The sequence below is a fragment of the Pseudophryne corroboree genome, chromosome 6 (assembly GCF_028390025.1).
Source record: "Pseudophryne corroboree isolate aPseCor3 chromosome 6, aPseCor3.hap2, whole genome shotgun sequence".
Lineage (NCBI taxonomy): Eukaryota > Metazoa > Chordata > Amphibia > Anura > Myobatrachidae > Pseudophryne > Pseudophryne corroboree.
The window spans coordinates 454,832,920-454,852,889 of NC_086449.1; the positions used below are offsets into that span (position 1 = coordinate 454,832,920).

At 43.5% G+C, this 19,970-nt stretch overlaps 1 long non-coding RNA gene across 3 annotated transcripts in view; it reads right to left on the reverse strand.

Annotated features, from left to right (window-relative positions):
- Positions 1–4,895: 4,895 nt before the first annotated feature.
- LOC134932580 (uncharacterized) overlaps positions 4,896–19,970 on the reverse strand; it is an 82,969-nt gene continuing 67,894 nt past the window's right edge. For all 3 annotated transcript variants that reach the window (XR_010179409.1, XR_010179408.1, XR_010179407.1), the window contains 2 exons: positions 14,553–14,609; positions 4,896–7,291 (listed from right to left, as the gene is read on the reverse strand). This is a non-coding gene — a long non-coding RNA (uncharacterized LOC134932580). The remainder of the gene's footprint in view (positions 7,292–14,552; positions 14,610–19,970) is intronic.

Here is a 19,970-nt window from a genome sequence, read left to right on the forward strand (position 1 = left end):
CTGTGCTAAATTTAGCGCAACGGAATATGCTGCGCTATATAAGAAACTGTTAATAAATAAATAAGCTATGATCAGACACTCAGACATGCAGGGGGATGCCCAGCACAGAGCGATGCTTTTGCATTTGAGGAGTAACTCCTGGCCAGCACAACTCCTGCGGCTGGCCGGGAGAACCTCTACACTGTCCGGGTCGAAGCAGCTACGTATGATGTCACGCAGCCGCCCCGGCCCGCACCCCCAGCGGTCCGGCTATGTCTGCATTGGCCAGACCGCGCCGCCGTCCAGCCACCTCCCGCCCAGCCACCTCCCGCCCAGCGACTGCCTCTGCCTGTCAATCAGGCAGAGATGATCACTAGGCAATGATGACCTTCGGCCATCTGGCATGGGCTGGCTCACTTCGGTGCCGGCGCATGGGCAATTCCGACCCGAACGCTGCGAACAACTGCAGCGAGAGATTGGGTCGGAATGACCCCCTTAGTCTCCTCTTTTCCAGTGTATACATACCTAGCCTTGCAAGTCTTTCTTGGTATTCCAGCATCTCCAATCCTCTGGTCGCGCACCTGTGGACCATTTCTAGCTCCAGGATATCCTTTTTGTAGTAAGGTGCCCAAAACTGTGCACAGTATTCAAGATGTGGCCTCACTAGGGATTTATATAATGAGAATATAACACTCTCATCCTTTGCATCAATTCCTCGCTTAATGCATGCTAGTACCTTGTTTGCCTTCTTTGCTGCAATCCTACTTTGGGTACTGCTGCTCAGTTTGCTATCTATATGAACACCTAAGTCTTTCTCCAGTACAGAATCCCCTAAATTCACCCCATTTAGTGTGTATGTGTTATTTTTGTTCTTGCTACCAAAGTGCATTACCTTGCACTTGTCTGTATTGAAACTCATTCTCCATTTAGCTGCCCAAGTTTCCAGTTTAGCTATATCATTCTGGAGAGACTCAGCATCACCCTCCAAATTTATGACCTTACACAGTTTGGTATCATCTGCAAAAATTGACACCATGCTCTCTAGGCCTACTGCTAGATCATTAATAAAAATGTTGAACAATAGTGGTCCATGGGGGTCATTCCAAGTTGATCGCTCGCTGCCAATTTATGCAGCGCAGCGATCAGGTGAAAAAAACAGCATTTATGCGCATGCGTATTGCCTGCAATGCGCATGCGCAACGTACGGTTACAAAGCTCTTTGTAGTTGTGCTCAGGTTCTAGCAAAGTTTTCCTTCGCACTGATGGCCGCAAGAAGATTGACAGGAAGGGGGCATTTCTGGGTGTCAAGTGACCGTTTTCAGGGAGTGTTTGCAAAAACACAGGCGTGTCTGATAAAACGCAGGCGTGGATGGGTGGGTGTATGACGTCAAATCTGGACACGAATAGGCTGAAGTGATCGCAAGCGCTGAGTAGGTTCAGAGCTACTCTGAAACTGCACAAACTGTTTTTGCAGAGCTTGGCTGCACATGCGTTCGCACTTCTGCTAAGCTAAAATACACTCCCCAGTGGGCGGCGGCATAGCGTTTGCACGGCTGCTAAAACTAGCTAGCGAGCAATCATCTCAGAATGACCCCCCAAGTACAGACCCTTGTGGCACACCACTTAGTACTTTTGACCAATTTGAACAAGCTCCATTTACCACAACGTGCTGCTCCCTATTATCCAACCAATTACTAAGACAAGTGCATATTGTGCTCCCCAGCCCCAGTTCTTGTAATTTATAGATAAGTCTCATGTGTGATACTGTGTCGAAGGCTTTAGCAAAGTCTAAGAAGATTACATCCACCTCCTTACCCTGATCAAGATTAGCGCTGTTTCATAAAAGCCTAGTAAGTTTATTTGACATGATTTATCCTTCACAAATCCATGTTGGTTCTTGTTAATAACCTTATTGGTTTCAAGGAACTTTAGAATTCTTTCCAGTAGTTTCCCCACTATAGACGTAAGACTAACTGGTTTATAATTACCCGGTTCAGCTTTACTCCCCTTTTTATATATCGGCACTACCTCCACTATATGCCAGTATGTAAGCTATACGCCAGAACGTAAGTGAGTCATTGAAGATCATAAATAGTGGTCTTGCTAGTTCAGAGTGAAGCTCCATGAGACCCCTTGGGTGAATACCGTCAGGACCAGGTGACTTATTTATCTTCGTTTTCTTTAATCGGTCACAGATTTTCTCCTTGCTTAAATAAGCACTTAGCAGTGGGACATTATCTTTATTGAGGTTGTATGTTACCTCCTGCATCTGGTCCTCTCTTGTGAATACTGATGAAAAAAACAAATTTAAATTTATCAGCTATGTCATTATCGTTTTTGATTAAGGCTTTCAGCCTGTCCTTTAATGGGCCTATACTCTCCTTCTTTAATCTTTTGCTGTTGATATATTTAAAATAGTCTTGAGTTGCGAATTGTCCTCAGAGGAGAAATAGACAATACTGCAGTTGAATACCATCCCTGTGAATGTATCCAGATGCTAGGTCGGCATGGACAAGGTCAACAGTCAATAGGTCAACCACTAATGGTTGACAGGCATTAGGTCGCCATGGTCAAAGGGTTGATATGGACAAAAGGTCAACACAGGAAAAGGTCAACATGACTTTTTAAAATTTTTTTTACATTTTTCATATTTTATGATCCACGTGGACTACAATTGGGAATAGTAACCTTGCCCGAAGTTCGCTGGCCGTGCGGGGGGATGTGGTGCACTAATTGGGATTTCCACATTTTACAGAGTAAAACGATACCAATTAAAAATAAAAAACTTTGTCATGTCGACCTTTTTCATTGGTCTACCTTGTGCCATAACCCCTGTGAATACTGATAATTTACCTCTGCCGAACATTCCACACAAAGTTTCAGGCTTTCCTTGTTTTGATAATTACATATTTGCCTTTGATGAATACTGTAAAAATATCTGGATATAAATGGTGGTTTGTTATAGGCTCCACTGGGAGCTAAGATCCTAGCCAAGGACGTATTATCCCATGGCTGGCCCTTGGACTTTCAGGTATTTAGGGCCCCCTCTGGCACTTTAATCTTTCACCCCACTACAGCTGATGTTTGGACAGCAGAGCTTCTGCCATCATTTACACTTTCAGTATTCACATGGACACCGAAATCAGTTGAAATAAAGTCTGCTGACCCCCTTCCTCCCTGATCTCTTGGCTCTCTGTTGCTCTGGGGAACCAAGAGAAAGCTTCTCTCCCTCATACCACAATTACAGGTTCTCCTTTTCGCACTACCAGCTGTTAATGTAGTTCCTGCTCCCTTATCTTTAGCTGCCATTTTATGTGTACAGCAAGTCTACCTTAGGTCCACCAGCACCCCCCTCACCTGCCCCCCCCCCCCCCCCCCACATATACAATTTTACCTATTTTTTCTGCCCCTGCCCCCCTTCCTACTCCTGTTACTGCCCCTGCTGCCACTGCCCCTGTTCCGGTCAGTTCTCCTACTATTGCTCCTCTACCTCCTCCTGATCATGGTCAGGTAAGCTCTGTGAGCTCAAATCAGTCTCCTGGTAATCAGAAGGCAGTGTAGACTAGGTCTCATTGTGCTGGGCTTCGTTCTGACTACAGATTGCTGCAGCTGGCAAAAGAATCTTATTAACATACAGAGGAGAAAAGCAAGTAGTGACCAGGGTGCACTCAGACCAAAAATAATTAATAAAAGTAAAATACTTTATTGGTATATATTAAAAATTATTACTGACAGATATTCTTATTTTAAAATGTGGTGAAATATAAACAATTTTTATTCTACAAACATTGAGGTCATTGTCTTTTTTTATTCTTCTTCTTTTAAATATGAATTATAATGGCACAGTGGCCTGATTATAGAAATGTGCTTACTCACTGCCTTTTGTTTACCACAGAACAGTCTTACTGTATATTATTAACAGTTGATTTCCTCCCTTTTTTCACAGAGAGTTTCAATTGCTCTCTAGAAAACTGATTCAGTGATGTGTCAGTTGCTAGAAACTTTTATAACAGAATATTCTATTGCAATAATTTACATAACACATTCTGATAATCAAGGGAAATTAAGTGGAATATTCCTGTAAGAGGTCAGTGTTTATGTAGTTTTACTGCAGATATATTAGGTGGCACTATATCCCATTCTCCTGATTTGATATTATGTTCAGATTTCTTATTTATGAAGCATCCATCACCAAAATTAGTATTATTATAACTGATATAGTTAGTGTGTAATAGTTAAATAGATTGTTAGCCACATACATTGTTATATTGTATATTGTGAATAAGCTTTAATTACAGCTGTGCTGTAGCCATGTGTAAAAACCTAATGTTGGTCTTCCTCACAATGTGATACAAACTGATAACAATAAATATTAGATTGGGTCTGACAGGGGTGAGTTATGCATTTTAACCCCCCTAACCCTTCATGACTGCAGCCTAACCCTAACCTCCCACATGAGTCCCTAACCTTAACCTTCCTGGTAAGTACCTAAACCTAATCCTCCACACCTCACTGCCTAAACCTAACCATCCCTCTTAGTGCCTAAACCTAACACCCACACACACACCTCAGTGGTGCCTAACCATAACCCCCACTGTCTGCAGCCTAACCCTAGCCTCCCCTACTCCACCAGCCTAAACCTAACCAGCGCCCCCCTTCCCCCCTACACCCGTATGTCTGGTTAAGTCCCCCACCCCCCTCCCGCCCCCACTGCAGCCTAATCCTAACGTTCCCGGTATACTTACCTTCGGTATCTCAGCTGTCAGGATTCCAGCATGGAGATACTGAGGTTTTCTGCATTTCAGCATCAGTGTTCCGATGGGTGTTGGGATTCCAGCGCCAGTATTTCAGCTGCCTGGGATATTGAACATATCCAGTTAGGGAATATCCCAACAATGCTGAATGGCCCTCAGTGATATATTGAAACAGCTTTAATCTAGTGGATATATACATTATGCAACTATAACATGTCAATATTTGAACTCAAAATACACTTACATAGCAGTTTGAGCAGTTTACAAATAAACAGTGCAGTAACAAGTCACATCATAAAATCTGTCTGTATTATTTGGACAGCCTATTACCTGCTGATATTTCTCCACAATGAAACTAACTTAAACTCCATAAAAGATCGGCTATAGTGCTATTGATTTGTGCCTATTGAAAAGAACTGTGTGGCAATTAATCTGGAGAATTGTGAATATCTACTCAATAGCTTGCTGCTGTGCTAATTACGTATGCTGTTTAGGAATTCCATCAACTGTTTCAAAAGATCTACTGTGGAATATATTTGTGCTATTGGAAAGAACTGTGCATTATTTCTCTACAAGGCATATACTTATGCATATGGAAACACTAATTACTTATAAATTCAAATCTCTATTTTGGAATATACTTGTTCTACTGGAAAGAATGGTGCAGAATTTCTCTAGAATGCATTAATTTATGCAGGCACACATATACAGACTATATTGTGGAAAACACTTATTTGAGAGAAGTGTCCAGTAAAACATTTATGGAATATACTTGTGCTATTTGAAAAACTATGCAATATTTCTAGATAAGACATTTATCTATACATGCAAAAAATCTATTACTACTCATTCATTTTCTATTGGGAATGGGGTGGCCAATCCCGGGATTGGCAGGATCCCGGGATTTAGGCCACAAATAGGATTGGAAGCTCCAATCCGGGGATTGCGGGATCAGACGGCCCATTTATTCCGGCCAGCATTGAGTGTCCTCAGGATGCAAAATAATCATTCTAATACTGTACTCATAATATAACAGAGAGCCTCCAAACCAGATGTCTTTTCTTCAACAGCACTGGATGGTAAATTTAGACCAACTGTTAGCCCAGGGTAAGTCATCACTTTGTCACATTACTTGCCCATAAATAAAGTGTAATTTACAATAAACAAAAAATGATCTTACACAAAAGGCTTAACAGCCACCATTAATAACAGGAATACAAAAATATTGCTTTATACTGTACATTTGCAAAATCAGAATGAAATGTATGACAAAGGGTTAAACTACTGTAGATCTGCATTAATGATATATCATATAATTCATTATTTTATCAGCAAAATGTCTCAATATTAGAAATGGGGAAGTAAAGGAACCTGAAAACATTTATCAGCTGAAATAAGTATTGTACGCGCTAAAATAAAAGAAAAATACTTAAAATACTGTATATTTGCACAGACATAATAGCCTCGTAAAACTGACGATACAAATATACAATGGGCGTAATTCAGACCTGATCGCTGCTGTGCGTTTTCGCGACAGTATATGCCAGAGAGTCGAAGGCCATCTCAGACCAGCGATCGCCTCTGCATGATTGACAGGCAGAGGCTGTTGCTGGGCGGGAGGGGACGGGCCGGCATTTTGGGGGTGCAGTCTGGGCAAAGCAGGTGTGCCCGTACCGTGCGGGGGATGGGCCACGGTGGCTGCGTGACATCACACGCAGCCTCTGTGACCCAGGAAGTGACAAGTAGCTCCCTGCCAGTGCACAGGAGCTGCGCTGGTAGGGAGCTACTCCTCAGGTACAAAAGCATTGCTGCCATGCAATACTTTTGTACCTGTGCGGGGGGAGGGGGGGGGGCAGAGCCAGACATGCGGGGCGGACTAGCCCTGTACTGGGCGTCCCCCCACATGTCTGTGTAACTGATCGTAGATGTGCTAAATTTAGCTCATCTACGATCAGTTCTGAATTAGGCCCAATATACAGTATGTAAAAAAACACACACGCACAAAGCATTATCTTCTGAAATATTTGGGTCACAGGTAAGTGTGTAACATGACTTAGCTATATATAGTTATGAGGTAATTAGATGACTTTATAATACAACAGGAAAATAGTTGATGATATATTTTGGAATGAGGTATGACCTTTATAAAGTTATTTTTAAAATGAGGGATTCCCACAGACATGAGTCATTAGAAAGTACATTTAGGCATGTAACGTGACGAAAACACACAATTGAAGGCAGTGGCTTGGTAATGCTGCAAATACAGTAGGAAAGTAATATAAGTAATAAAACTGTCCAGGATTGTATAATTTATATGGCATTTTTGCATCAGGTATCTGACTTTCTTGATTGTAAATGCCTGCAGTGTGAACAACCACAATGTAAACCACGGTGTCCATTCATATTTTTACATCAGTTTCTGAATAACATGTTTTCAACTGAACTGTAAAATCTCCAATCTGAAATTAGTATGCTTTGTTGTAAAATGAGCTCTCTCTTTATTCCAATTCAGTCACCTTTAGTTTCGTTAATGAAGAAGACTCAAGTTACTTTCTGCTCTGGTGAAGAGAAGGAAAAGGAAAGACATGAAACATAAACAGTGTATAACCAAACAAGACTATTTGCAATTACATTTATGCAATACCAGGAGTAAAAGTTTTTATCACTAAGCACCTAATTTAAAATTGGATATTTGCTAGCAGAGCAAACCTGTAATGGCAGAGCAGACACATAACTTTAATTGAGGCAAAGTCTCTGATTATGTCCTCCAAATCCATATTCTCCACCACCTTTTGCTCATTTGAAATTATGGCAGGGTCCTCTAACCTAAGGGCATTTTAAGAGAGATGGGGACACGCGTGCCACCTCCATTGAGGGCCCCCTCCTCTCCTGCAGCAGTCTACTGCGCAAGCATAGGTCTCTGAGAACATGGTGCCTGCTCCTTGTTCCCTGAGACATCTCCAATGCGCATGTGCCAATCTCTTGGAAATGGCCATAGCGGCCATTTTCCAAGTGATTTCTGTCTGCAGTGCAGGGCCGCCAATGCTGGACTCTGGAGGGGTGAGTATAATATATGGTGGCAGTGTGTGCACTCATTATAGCAATGCCTATGTTCTAACCTCTCCTCCCCAAACATACTGTCATCAGGTGCTGTTGCTTTTCACTGTCTCCAGATTCATTCCTAGAATTAAACAGACCTGCACATGGGGGAAGGGGGTTGGTTCAATTACTCATACCTCCCAACTTCTGAACACAGTAATGTGGGACCTGGAGCTCCAAAAGCACGCTGAGCTCAAAAAGTGGGTGGGCCTCAGACGGAGGGGGTGGGGCCTTGCTGCATGACCCCTGTTTTCGTCATTTTGGGTGGTGTTCCCAGCGCTCCCTGAGTAGCCCCTGGCTCACCTCCCTGCACTGTTAGATGCTGCATCTATTCAGTGATCAACGGCTACTTTGCAGAGCAGAGCAGTGGTGATCACAGGCTCTCCCAACATACCCCAACCCACAAGACACTGCGGCCTGCAGGTGGGACTTCAGGACAGTGTTCGAATAGTGGGGCTATCCCGTTGCAATCAGGACAGTTGGGAGGTATGAGTTAACTGCATTAGGTTAAGATTTTACCACTGGTCAGCTTAACGTAGCACATAAGGACTTATTTTTAAGATGCGCACTCTCACAACCATTGCTATTCAATGATTAACTTGGCACCAGCACGGTAATTCTACATAGCGCAACTTAGGGAACCTGCAAGAAAAAGTGGGTAAATCACCCTGAACCCCAGAAAGGTGGCAAATAATACTGAATAACAGTAAAAAGGCTGTTAGGGCCATAAGCTAATTATTTGACGTTCTATGTATCAAATGGCTGATGTTTACCTTTTTTTATTAACAGTGAAAAATTAAGAGTAAACTAATGTGTTTATTCCCAAACTAATGCCTCTAGATTATTTTGGGGTACAATAATATCTACAGTGCATCCGTTAAGTATTCACAGCGCTTCACTTTTTCAACATTTTGTTATGTTACAGCCTTATTCCAAATTGGAATAAATTATTTTTTTCCATCAAAATTCTTCACACAATACCCCATAATGACAACATGAAAAACGTTTTTTTGAGATTCTTGCAAATTTATTAAAAATAAAAAACTAAGAAATCACATGTACATAAGTATTCACAGCCTTTGCTCAAAACTTTGTTGATGCACTTTGGCAGCAATTACAGCCTCAAGTCTTTTTGAATATGATGCCATAAGCTTGGCACACCTATCTTTGGGCAGTTTCACCAAATCCTCTTTGCAGCACCTCTTAAGCTCCATCAGGTTGGATGGGAAGCGTCGGTGCACAGCCATTTTCAGATCTCTCCAGAGATGTTCAATCGGATTCAAGTCTGGGCCACTCAAGGATATTCACACAGTTGTCCTGAAGCCACTCCTTTGATATCTTGGCTGTGTGCTTAGGGTTGTTGTCCTGGTGAAAGATGAACCATCACCACAGTCTGAGGTCAAAAGGCACTCTGGAGTAGATTTTCATCCAGGATGACTCTGGACATTGCTGCATTCATCTTTCCCTCTATCCTGACTAGTCTCCCAGTTCTTGCCACTGAAAAACATCCCCACAGCATGATGCTGCCACCACCATGCTTCACTGTAGGGATGGTATTGGCCTGGTGATGAGCGATGCCTGGTTTCCTCCAAACATGACACCTAGCATTCATGCCAAAGAGCTCAAGCTTTGTCTCATCAGACCAGAAAATTTTGTTTCTCATGGTTTGAAAGTCCTTCAGGTGCATTTTGGAAAACTCCAGGTGGGCTGTCATGTGCTTTTTTACTAAGGATTGGCTGTCGTCTGGCCACTCTACCATCAGGCCTGATTGGTGGATTGCTGCAGAGATGGTTGTCCTTCTGGAAGGTTTTCCTTTCTCCACAGAGGAATGCTGTAGATCTGACAGAGTGATCATCGGGTTCTTGGTCACCTCCCTGACTAGGGTCCTTCTCCCCTATCGCTCAGTTTAGATGGCCGGCCAACTCTAGGAAGAGTCCTGGTGATTCTGAACTTCTTCCATTTATGGATGATGGAGGCCACTGTGTCCATTGGGACCTTCAAAGCAGCAGATATATTTCTGTACCCTTCCCCAGATTTGTGCCTCAAGACAGTCTTGTCTCAGAGGTCTACAGACAATTCCTTTGACTTCATGATTGGTTTGTGCTCAGACATGCACTGTCAAGTGTGGGACCTTATATAGACAGGTGTGTACCTTTCCAAATCATGTCCAATCAACTGAATGTATCCCAGGTGGACTCCAATTAAGCTGTAGGAACATCTCAAGGATGATCAGTGGAAACAGGATGCCCCTGAGCTCAATTTTGAGCTTCATGGCAAAGGCTGTGAATACTTATGTACATGTGATTTTTTTATTTTTAATACATTTGAAAAAAATCACACACAAAAACTTTTTTCATGTTGTCATTATGGGGTATTGCGTGTAGTGTTTTGAGGGGAAAAATTTATTTATTTCATTTTGGAATAAGGCTGTAGCATAACAAAATGTGGAAAAAGTGAAGCATTGTAAATACTTTCCGGATGCACTGTATGTAATGTGATTTTTAATACATTCTAAGCAAGTTCAAATAAATATTGAGAAAAAAACTCCCATCTGCAAGTTGAAAATCTGATTTCCCATCTATACAACACCCCAAAATACAGTAAATGTCCTACATAAATTACATGTCATCTCCCCGGTGTTTGATCTTGCATGTTTTGGATTCCGTAAAAGTCCCTCCCTCATTATTTGAGTGCCATTTTACACAGGACGCTGGAGCTTTAGGGTGTAGAGCTGTGGGCTGCAGCACTGTGACTGTATCGGTGAAGGGCTGTCTGCTGCAGCACTACTATGACTGTCATACTGTCAGTGAAGAGCTGTGGGGTGCAATACTACAATGAGTGTGTCAGTCAGTAAGAAGTTGTTGGCTGCATTACTGCTGTGACTGTGTTAGTGATGGGCTGTGAGCTGCAGCAGCACTGTGACTGTATCAGACTGTCAATGAAGGGCCATGAGTTCCGCACTGCTGTGATTGTGTTCAGACTGTCAGTGAATGACTGTGAGCTGCATCACTGCTGCGATTGTGTTAGTAAAGGGCTGTGGGCTGCAGCACTATTGTGACTGTGTCAGACTGTCAGTGAAGGGCTGTGGGGTGCAGCACTGCTGTGATTGTGTTAGTGAAGGGCTGTGGGATGCAGTATTGCTGTGACGGTGTCAGTGAAGAGGATATATAATATAATAACTCAGCTGTAATTCTATTCTATTCTATTATTGAGAATAATAATACTGTAAGAACAGAAACAGGCCAAAATTACATGATTTTAGCTGTTTCTAGCATCTGCAAAAAAAAAAAAAAAAAAAACACATCCAAAATACAAATCAAAATACGTTAGGTTGGTTTTGTTAAAACCTGAAACCACAACACAAAGTGTGGTTTTGGCAACTGGCAGCTAATTGAATCAGTCACATAAACGTGATAGTCAAAGTGGAATTTAAATTTGCAGTAAATGGCTAGGGGTCACTGCCTAGCGCCAGAAGATTTAGTGATATTGTGAAATAAATTTTAGGTAATTTTGAATTGCCACCAGCTGAGACTAGAATGTTAGGGCACTTAAAAAGTTCACATTATACTAGTGTACACCAGTCGAAATTGATGTTGTTTATTTTGTTTTTTTTCAAAGAATAAACTCATAACAAGCAACAAATGTAAACTTGATTGCGCATGTATAAATCATTGGACAATGAACATATTCATAGTTAGAAAGGTGCAACATAAAGGAATACAGAAAGCCAATTGAGAATAAATATAATATGAACAAGTACTCATATGGCCACCAAACCACAAGAAAAGCAACATTGGTAGGCTCACAAAAATGACAAAACAAGCAAGTATTAAAGTTAAATTTAAACTCAATGAAACAAAGTTTGCTCACTCCCACCACCCACTCCATCCAAAGTCACTCTGAAATTGGGGATCACCCTCGACTATTCCGGTCAGATGCCCATGGAGAGGGCCACAATAAAACCCTCCCACATTTCAAATAATTATTCGTATGTAGCATCTTTTCTTGCACTACCTCCACCTATGACATGCGAAAGAGGTGAAATAGTTTTTTATAAAGAGAGATAAGATGGGGGGTGCAAGATGTATTCACACCTGTAGGATAGACCTTCGGGCAGCTGCGTTGACCAGCAGTTGTAGTCATCTGCCTCCCTTTGAAATTTGAAGCCCTCTGGGGAGAATTCCAAACAGAGCCCATTCAGGGGTTAATGACATCAGGGGAGTTATTCAGGTTTGTAAGCAAACCAAAAATGCAAGCAACTTGTCAAAACCATGTTGTTCTGCAGGTGGGGCTGATGTAACATGTGCAGAGATGTTTAGATTTGGGTGGGTTATATTGTTTCTGTGAATGGTAAATGCTTGCTACTTCATTTTTACATTCCAATTTAGATTTCAGTTTGAACACATCCCACCCAAATCTAATTCTCTTTGCACAAGTTCTATCTGACCCCCGCCCCCCTTCCTTCCCTGCAGTGCACATGGTTTTGCCCAGTTGTTTACTTTTTGGTTTGCTAACAAACCTGAAAAGGCCCATAGTTAAACAATTGTTCTCTGGAGTAATTGAGAACTTGCAACCAAATTCAATGAATTAACAGACATGACCATAAACAATGGAAAATCTTAGCCTGGGAGTGGCCATATTTGAAACAGGCGGAAGTCGTTGAAAGCCCAATTATAAATCTCCTATGTGAGGACATATAGGATCTATGCAATATATTGAGGAACATTTCTGTATACATAGTGGAGGAAAGCATATAACATGACCTAAAGTGGGCTTCTAATAAATCATGTAACTGAAGGCCCGGAAACTGTGAAATCCATGTCCGAGGGCCTGCCAGGGAGGCAGAATAGTCTAAGAGAAGTGTTTATAAGCCATGGCGATAACTTTTCTCCATGTCTGTGTTTGCTGAAGAAAGGTATCTGAGGTATTCGACCAGTCGGCTTGGAAAAAATGGCGAATAGTCAAACTAATGCAATGTTGGGCCAAAAGAAAAGCTACCGGGCATGCAGCTATTACTAGGAATTTCTCAGTTGCCTTCTGGAATGTGAGAGGCTGTTGAGCCAATGTGTTGACTAGGCATTCAATATTATTCACCACTCCTACTTTCCAGGTAATAAATGAGTGCCTAGCATGACCCTCATGGATATCAGGGTTGGAAATAAAAGGGAGATAAAGATACTTATGTGCATTTAAATTGTGTTTATGGTGCAGAGTATGCCACAACTTCTTGGGAGGCCAGATAAATGGGTTCTCCTTCACATGAGATGTAAAATGCTGATCATGGAGGTGTAGAAACATTATCAAATCTACCCCTTCCAAAACAAAAATTCCCTATCCAGGGATGTATTAGTACATTTCCTTATTGTACAGCCAGGTTATGAATGTAGGAGAGCCGCTAGAGAGGACAACTGTATATTAGCAAAGTTAATACCACCATTGGATGTGGGCAGGGTCAGACTGGCCCACAGGGGTACCAGGGAAACCACCGGTAGGCCCCACTGCCTGAGTGCCCACTCCTTCCTCTAGGGATCAGGTTCCAGACTGTGCACTTGTATTATACATGGTAGATATGTTGCATTACACTGCACTAGACTATTGTGTATTTCTAGCCTCTGTAGAGGCTGGCCACACCCTTAAGTATGGGCCCCTATCACTGGATTCCTCCGGTTGGCCCTTTATGCCCCAGTCCGACACTGGATGTGGGTTGTTGTAACTTCAATAATCTAATATGTGGCCTTTTTCCTTGCTAGATGAAATGTTGAAAGAAAAAGTGGGTATGTGTAACAACTCTAGGAGTCAGTGGCAATGGTAAGATCTGCATCAGGTACATAAGTTGGGGAAACATCATTCTGATAAGGTTTGCCCGGCCAGTATATGAAATGAGGAGGAATTTCCAGCTGTCTAGCTCAACAATGTTGCAGAGAGACCTGGCCTGCAGAGACTGTCTGTGGGGGTCCAGAGCTGCAGAGCAGCAGTCCAGCAGGGACGTATGGTGGGGTAAATGGCTCAGGAAGCACTGGCTAGTACCAGAGCCAGATTTACACACAATATAAGAGCCAAAGGGTTCATGTGGGAATTATACACAGGTGCAGCAATATAAACTCCTGGAAATTAGTTGAGATTTGATCAGAGATGTGTGGAAAAGATAAGTGCCTCACCTGCCATAGACTTTTTACTCCAGAGTTTTGACTATAAAAATGATTAGAATAATACAAAGAAGATATTTCTAACATATTCTATGTATTTTTCATATATTTTATACAGTGAAAGCTCTGGTCCAAACATTAGTATGACAGGAAAGGCTCTGGCTCACCTCACCGCACATCACTGCAGACCAGAACCAGGTATGCCGGGATAACTGTCTGTAGGGTAAGCAGTGGGGAACGGGGAGAGCCTGAAAGCCAGAGAATGTTTTGGTTGTCCTTTGCCAAGTTAATCTTTTAAACCCCAGTACAGTGACACCTTGTTCCGGTTAATAAACTTACCAGTTACTGTCCTAACGAGTGGTGACTTCTGTAAGGGGGCTTTGGGGGGCTCTCATCTCTCTTCCTTGCACCATCGAAGCCTAGAAGGAGCAACGCAGTGGAGACCGATGGCATGGCTGGGAAAGACAACAGCTGCACAGAAACAGGTACAACCTACCCACCAACACTCGCCTACTAGTGACTTCTTCCACATGGCCTGGTGTACAGCTAGAGCTGGATATTCCCGAATACTCACCAATTGCCAATTTTCATTTCAGTACTGTTTTCTTTTGCAGTTTCTTTTGATGACATGCTGGAAAAAGAATGTTACATTCTTTAACAAGATAGTCATGGTAAATAATAGGATGTACTGTATGTTATTACTATGCATATACAGTCAATTTTCAGCACTTTAAAATCTGTGTTGTACTTCCAGGGCTAAAACATACATTTACTAACAATTAACAATCATCTCTTCACAAATGAGTGTTTTTGACCCTGAAACTCAACATCGATTAAGATCAGTTTTCATTGATTTGTAAAATCGATAAAACTTGATTTTTAAATAAACTCTTAAATCTACTACATTTAAAATACAATCTGAAAGACTTTTTGTAAGTTTTCTGAAGCAAAGTGTGGATTAATTGATAACCTGTACATCTTTCTTAACTTTGCAATATTTACAGTATGTATAATATGAAGCAAATGTGGGCTTGACAGAAGCAAAACAAGAATGAGGAAGACACGGGATTAAAGCACATATTTGTAGCCACAGAAGACACAATGGTGGAATAGATAGATAAATCAGCTGGATGATAACACAGTGAATGCTTAAACCTCTATGGATGCTGGAAAACAGATAACCCAAGAAATCATTCATGGTATAATACAGTATATAACTCAACACAAACACAAATTTAGTATTTGTGATTTGAGTGTTTGATTTCTACTTTAGGTTAAAGTCACTTTAGTGGGTTTTATTTGCTGTTACCAGAAAACTGTCACAAATCATCTACAGTAAGTGAACCTGGCAGAAAAGAATAAAAATAAGTACAGTATGTTAACAAATGAGCTGTTCCCATACTCAGATTGTCTGCATTTATTGTGCACCAGGAAACAAACACAAAACATACAGAATTCTCCTTATGTCTCTAAAATTATGAATGTCTTCTAGAAATAGGATTCTGTGTTAGAAAATTGCCGTACTGATAGAGACATATTAAACCAACCTGAGAGTATTGTGGCAGTCCAGTCTGGATGCCACCCCGGGTTTTTGCAGGACAGGACACAACAGTTTGGGAGGCCCGAGCTAAGGCAACCTGGGTTTAGGGCTGGACCAAGAGGAAGTCCAGGAAGGTGTTGGGATACAGCAGGTTGTCTCTTTAATGTTGTGTCATTATCTGGCAGTTGGAAATTATAGTATTGTATTGCTGTTGATACACAGGAATACCCTGCAATTTCATACATGAGATCCCATCCATGCAGGTCCAGTCCAGGTATTGGAGCAAGCGCTCCCAGCAATCAGGCACACCTGTGACACACTTTTATAAAGCTCATTAGGGCAAGGGCTCAGGGCTCCTGATGCCAACAAGTTGCCAGGCGATAGAGGGCGGGACAGTGGGTTAGAGACAGGAAGCCTGAGATTGTGTACATGCTGTTTGTGAACTGGTGCCTAATTAAGGTACCCATTGAAACTTGCTGTGAAACGTCGGTTTACTATGCTGTGGAAGTTAATTGGCCTCATTTCTTTTACACAATTGGTAAGCATCTTGTCTGGTGAAAGGTCGCTTGTTACAAATTGGCACCCAAACAGGGACCCTCTGCTGGATGCACCAAGCGCAGTGGGAACCTAGCGGCTGCAGGAGCCACCAGAGCCATGACAGTCTCCACAGACTCTGCAAACTTCCTCTGCTCAGGTTAGTAACCAGCCAGGGTGTGTGTGTCAATTAGTTAAAATATATATATATATTTTTTTTCCCTTTGTGTATTTTTTTGTTGTTGTTCTTGAACTGTGGTTTGGTGGTGTATGTTAAGGGATGTAAGATTCATGCATCGTGCATCCGTCCTGTCCACCATGGAGGAGTTGTTAAGGGCCCTAAATAATGTGGCTGTGGGGCAACAATCCCAGATGCAGCTTCTCCAAACACAAGTATAAGTTCAGCAGGAAACCCTGTGCCTGATTTGTGATGAAGTGGGTCTCCTGCAACAGCATCACCAGGAGCCTAGGCCGTTGCAAAAGTTGTGTCCTTCAGATGATGTAGAAGCCTACCTGGGGACCTTAGAGTGCACGGCCGCACACCAGGGATGGCCAGAGGATAGCTGGGTGAATAAGCTGGCCCCATATTTGACGGGTGATTTCCAGAAAACATACCATGACCTCCCGGCTGACCAGGCATCTACCTATTCGCATCTTAAAGCTGCTATACTGGGTCACATCGACGTAACCATGGCCTGCAAAGTCTAGTGGTTCCAGGACTGGCGTTGGACCTCGACAGAGAATTCTTGAATCCCTCTGGCTGAACTTCTAAAAATGGCGAGGTCTTGGCTTCAGCCGGAAAAGAATACGGCTGCTCAAGTGGTGGAGACCGAAGACATAGACCACTGTGTGTGGGTCTTAGACAGAGGCATGCAGAGGTGGGTTCTCCAGGCGGATCCTCAAAATAAGAAGGACCTAGCCGCTGCAATGGAGAGATATACTGTGCTGGGGAAAATGGCTAAGCCCTCAGACTGAGAGACTCAACCAGTACCAAGAACCCGGACCCGTCAACCTCCGTAAACGGGGCCCATACCAATCCAGTCATCTGCTATAAGTGCGGGGAACAGGGCCATATCCGAAAGGACTGTACCAAACAACCTGAGCCTATGGAGTGCGGAGCAGGGAAATCAGGGCAGTTTCCCAGTACAACATCAGGGCAGACAATCCAGCTTGTGGCAGCCATCACCCCCCGCTCACCCTATCCTTTGATCCTGGGGTGAGATTTCCCTGGCCTATCGGAACTGTTGGTGTTTCAACTCGAGGAGCTGCCTTCCTCTCCCAGCTTCATGGCTCGAAGGTCGAGTATGTCTTCAGGAACCGAGTATGTGTGTGGAGTCGGTATATCTACACCAGAAGAGCCAACTATTCCGGTGGAGGCGAGTGATGAAAGGATATTAAGAAGTGTTTTGTCGCTTCAGGATTTCAGACGAGACCAGCAGGAAGACCCGAACCTCGAAAATGCTTTCCAGAACATTTGTACTTCTAATGAGAAAATGTATTCGCCCTTACTCAGGGGGGCATCCCTTATTTCATAGTAGAGAAGGATTTACTATATCGGGTTGTCAAGGAACGGGGCAAGAAAGTTGAGCAGCTTATAGTACCACGGGTCCATCAGCCTCTGGTCCTGGAAGCTGCCCATTCACAATTGTGGGGAGGACATTTGGAGGAGGAGAAAACTCTGCAGAGGATACAGCAGCGGTTTTTCTGGCCGGGAATCCGAGCGTCGGTAGCAAAGTACTGTCAGGAGTGTCCCATCTGCCAGCGTACCACACCAAAGCCCCAATACAGAGCTCCCCTCATCCCTCTTCCGGTAATTTCCATTCCCTTTTAAAGGATTGGGATGGATACTGTGGGGCCAGTAAAAAAAATCAGCAATGGGACATAAGTATATCTTAGTCCTCCTTGATTATGCCACATGATACCCTGAAGCCATCCCCCTAAGAAACATGAAGAAAGCAACTATTGCCAAAGAACTATTGCTGATCTTCTCCCACCTGGGCATACCCAAGAAGGTCCTCACTGACCAGGGGACCCCCTTCATGTCCCGGCTGATGAGCGACTTATATCGGCTGCTGGGGGTTAAGAAGATTCGCACCTCAGTGTATCATCCCCAGACTGATGGCTTGGTGGAGCATTTTAACCACACACTCAAGCAGATGCTCAGGATGGCAGTCGCCCAGGACAAAAGGGATTGGGACCAGCTCCTACCTTTTCTGATGTTCGCCATCCGAGAGGTTCCCCAGTCCTCTACGGGCTTCAGCCCCTTTGAGCTGCTGTACAGCAGGCAGCATCGGGGAATCCTGGACCTCCTAAAGGAGGGATGGGAACAACAGACGTCCCCAGAACCAAATGTAGTATAGTTCATTCACCAGCTCTACGGGCGTTTCCAGCAGATAGCTCCGTTGGTCAGGGACCATATGACTCAGGCCCAGTCTAGACAGAAACATCATTATGATGTCCCAGCTGAGAAACAGAGTTTTAACCCTGGAGACAAGGTCTTGGTCCTGGTACCCACAGTGGAGAGCAAGCTTTATGCCCATTGGCAAGGGCCATATACAGTGCTCGAGGCTGTGGGACCAGGGACTTATCATGTGAGCCAACCGGGAAAGTGAAAGCTTACACGGATCTATCATATAAATCTGCTGAAGCCTTGGAAGGAAAGTTCAGAGACAGCAACTGCAAGAGTGGCCAAGATCTCAGCATGCGTGGTCCCAAATGACAGATTTCTCGATGAGGTTAAGACGCGTCAAGCTCAAGACATGGTCAGGAGAAATTTGGATGTATTTTCGGCGATTCCAGAGAGGACTAAGATCATCGAGCATGATATCATTACTCCTCCGGGGGTAGTGGTCAATCTGCTGCCGAACCGGATACTCGAGGCAAAGTGGGACGCAGTACATTGAAGAGTCCACCAGTGGGTGGAATAACCCCATAGTGCTGATTCCCAAGCTGTCCAGAGCACTGCGGTTCTGCAATGACATCCGCAGGTTGAACCAAGCATATAAATTTGATGCCTACCCCATGCTACATGTTGATGAGATGATCGAGCAACTGGCCCAAAGCCAATACTTGACCACTCTTGACCTTACTAAAGGCTATTGGCAGATTCCTCGAGGCTGCCAAGGTGAAAATGGCTTTTTCCACCCCAGATGGCCTGTTTCAGTATCGATTCTTGCCAGTTGGTCTTCACGGGGCCCCGGCCATGTTCCATCAGGCTATGAATAAGCTCATCCAGCCCCACCGGAAGTACGCAGCCGCATACGTAGATGACATTGTTATCTTCAGCGACAACTGGGAGTCTCATCTGGCCAAAGTGGAAGCCGTATTAAAGACTCTTCGCTTCCACGGCTTCATGGCCAACCCAGAGAAGTGTGCGATAGGTATGTCGGAGGCCAAGTTCTTGGGGTACGTGGTGGGCCGGGGCCATATCAAACCTCAGATCAATAATGTGGAGGCGGTTGCTGCCTGGCCAAGACCTGAGAGGAAAACCCAACTCAGGGCCTTTTTAGGCCTGGTGGGATATTACCGCAAGTTTATCCCGAACTTTGCCACCTGAGCAGCTCCGCTCACCGATTGCTTGAAAAATCTAAATCCAGACAAGCTTGTGTGGACATTCCAAGTACATGAGGCCTGGAAGGATTTAAAAAGTGCCCTGTGTAAAGCACCAGTGTTGATAGCCCTAGACTTTGGTAAATGGTTCATCCTGCAGACGGATGCTTTAGGAACAGGCCTCGGTGCAGTGTTGTCTCAGGTGGTAGGTGGGGAAGAGAAACCAGTCCTCTACCTCAGTAAGAAACTACTGCCTAGGGAACAGCGATATGCCATGGTAGAACAGGAATGCCTGGCTATCAAGTGGGCAGTAGAGACTCTGAAGTACTATCTCCTGGGACGGGAGTTCACCTTAATCACCGATCACTC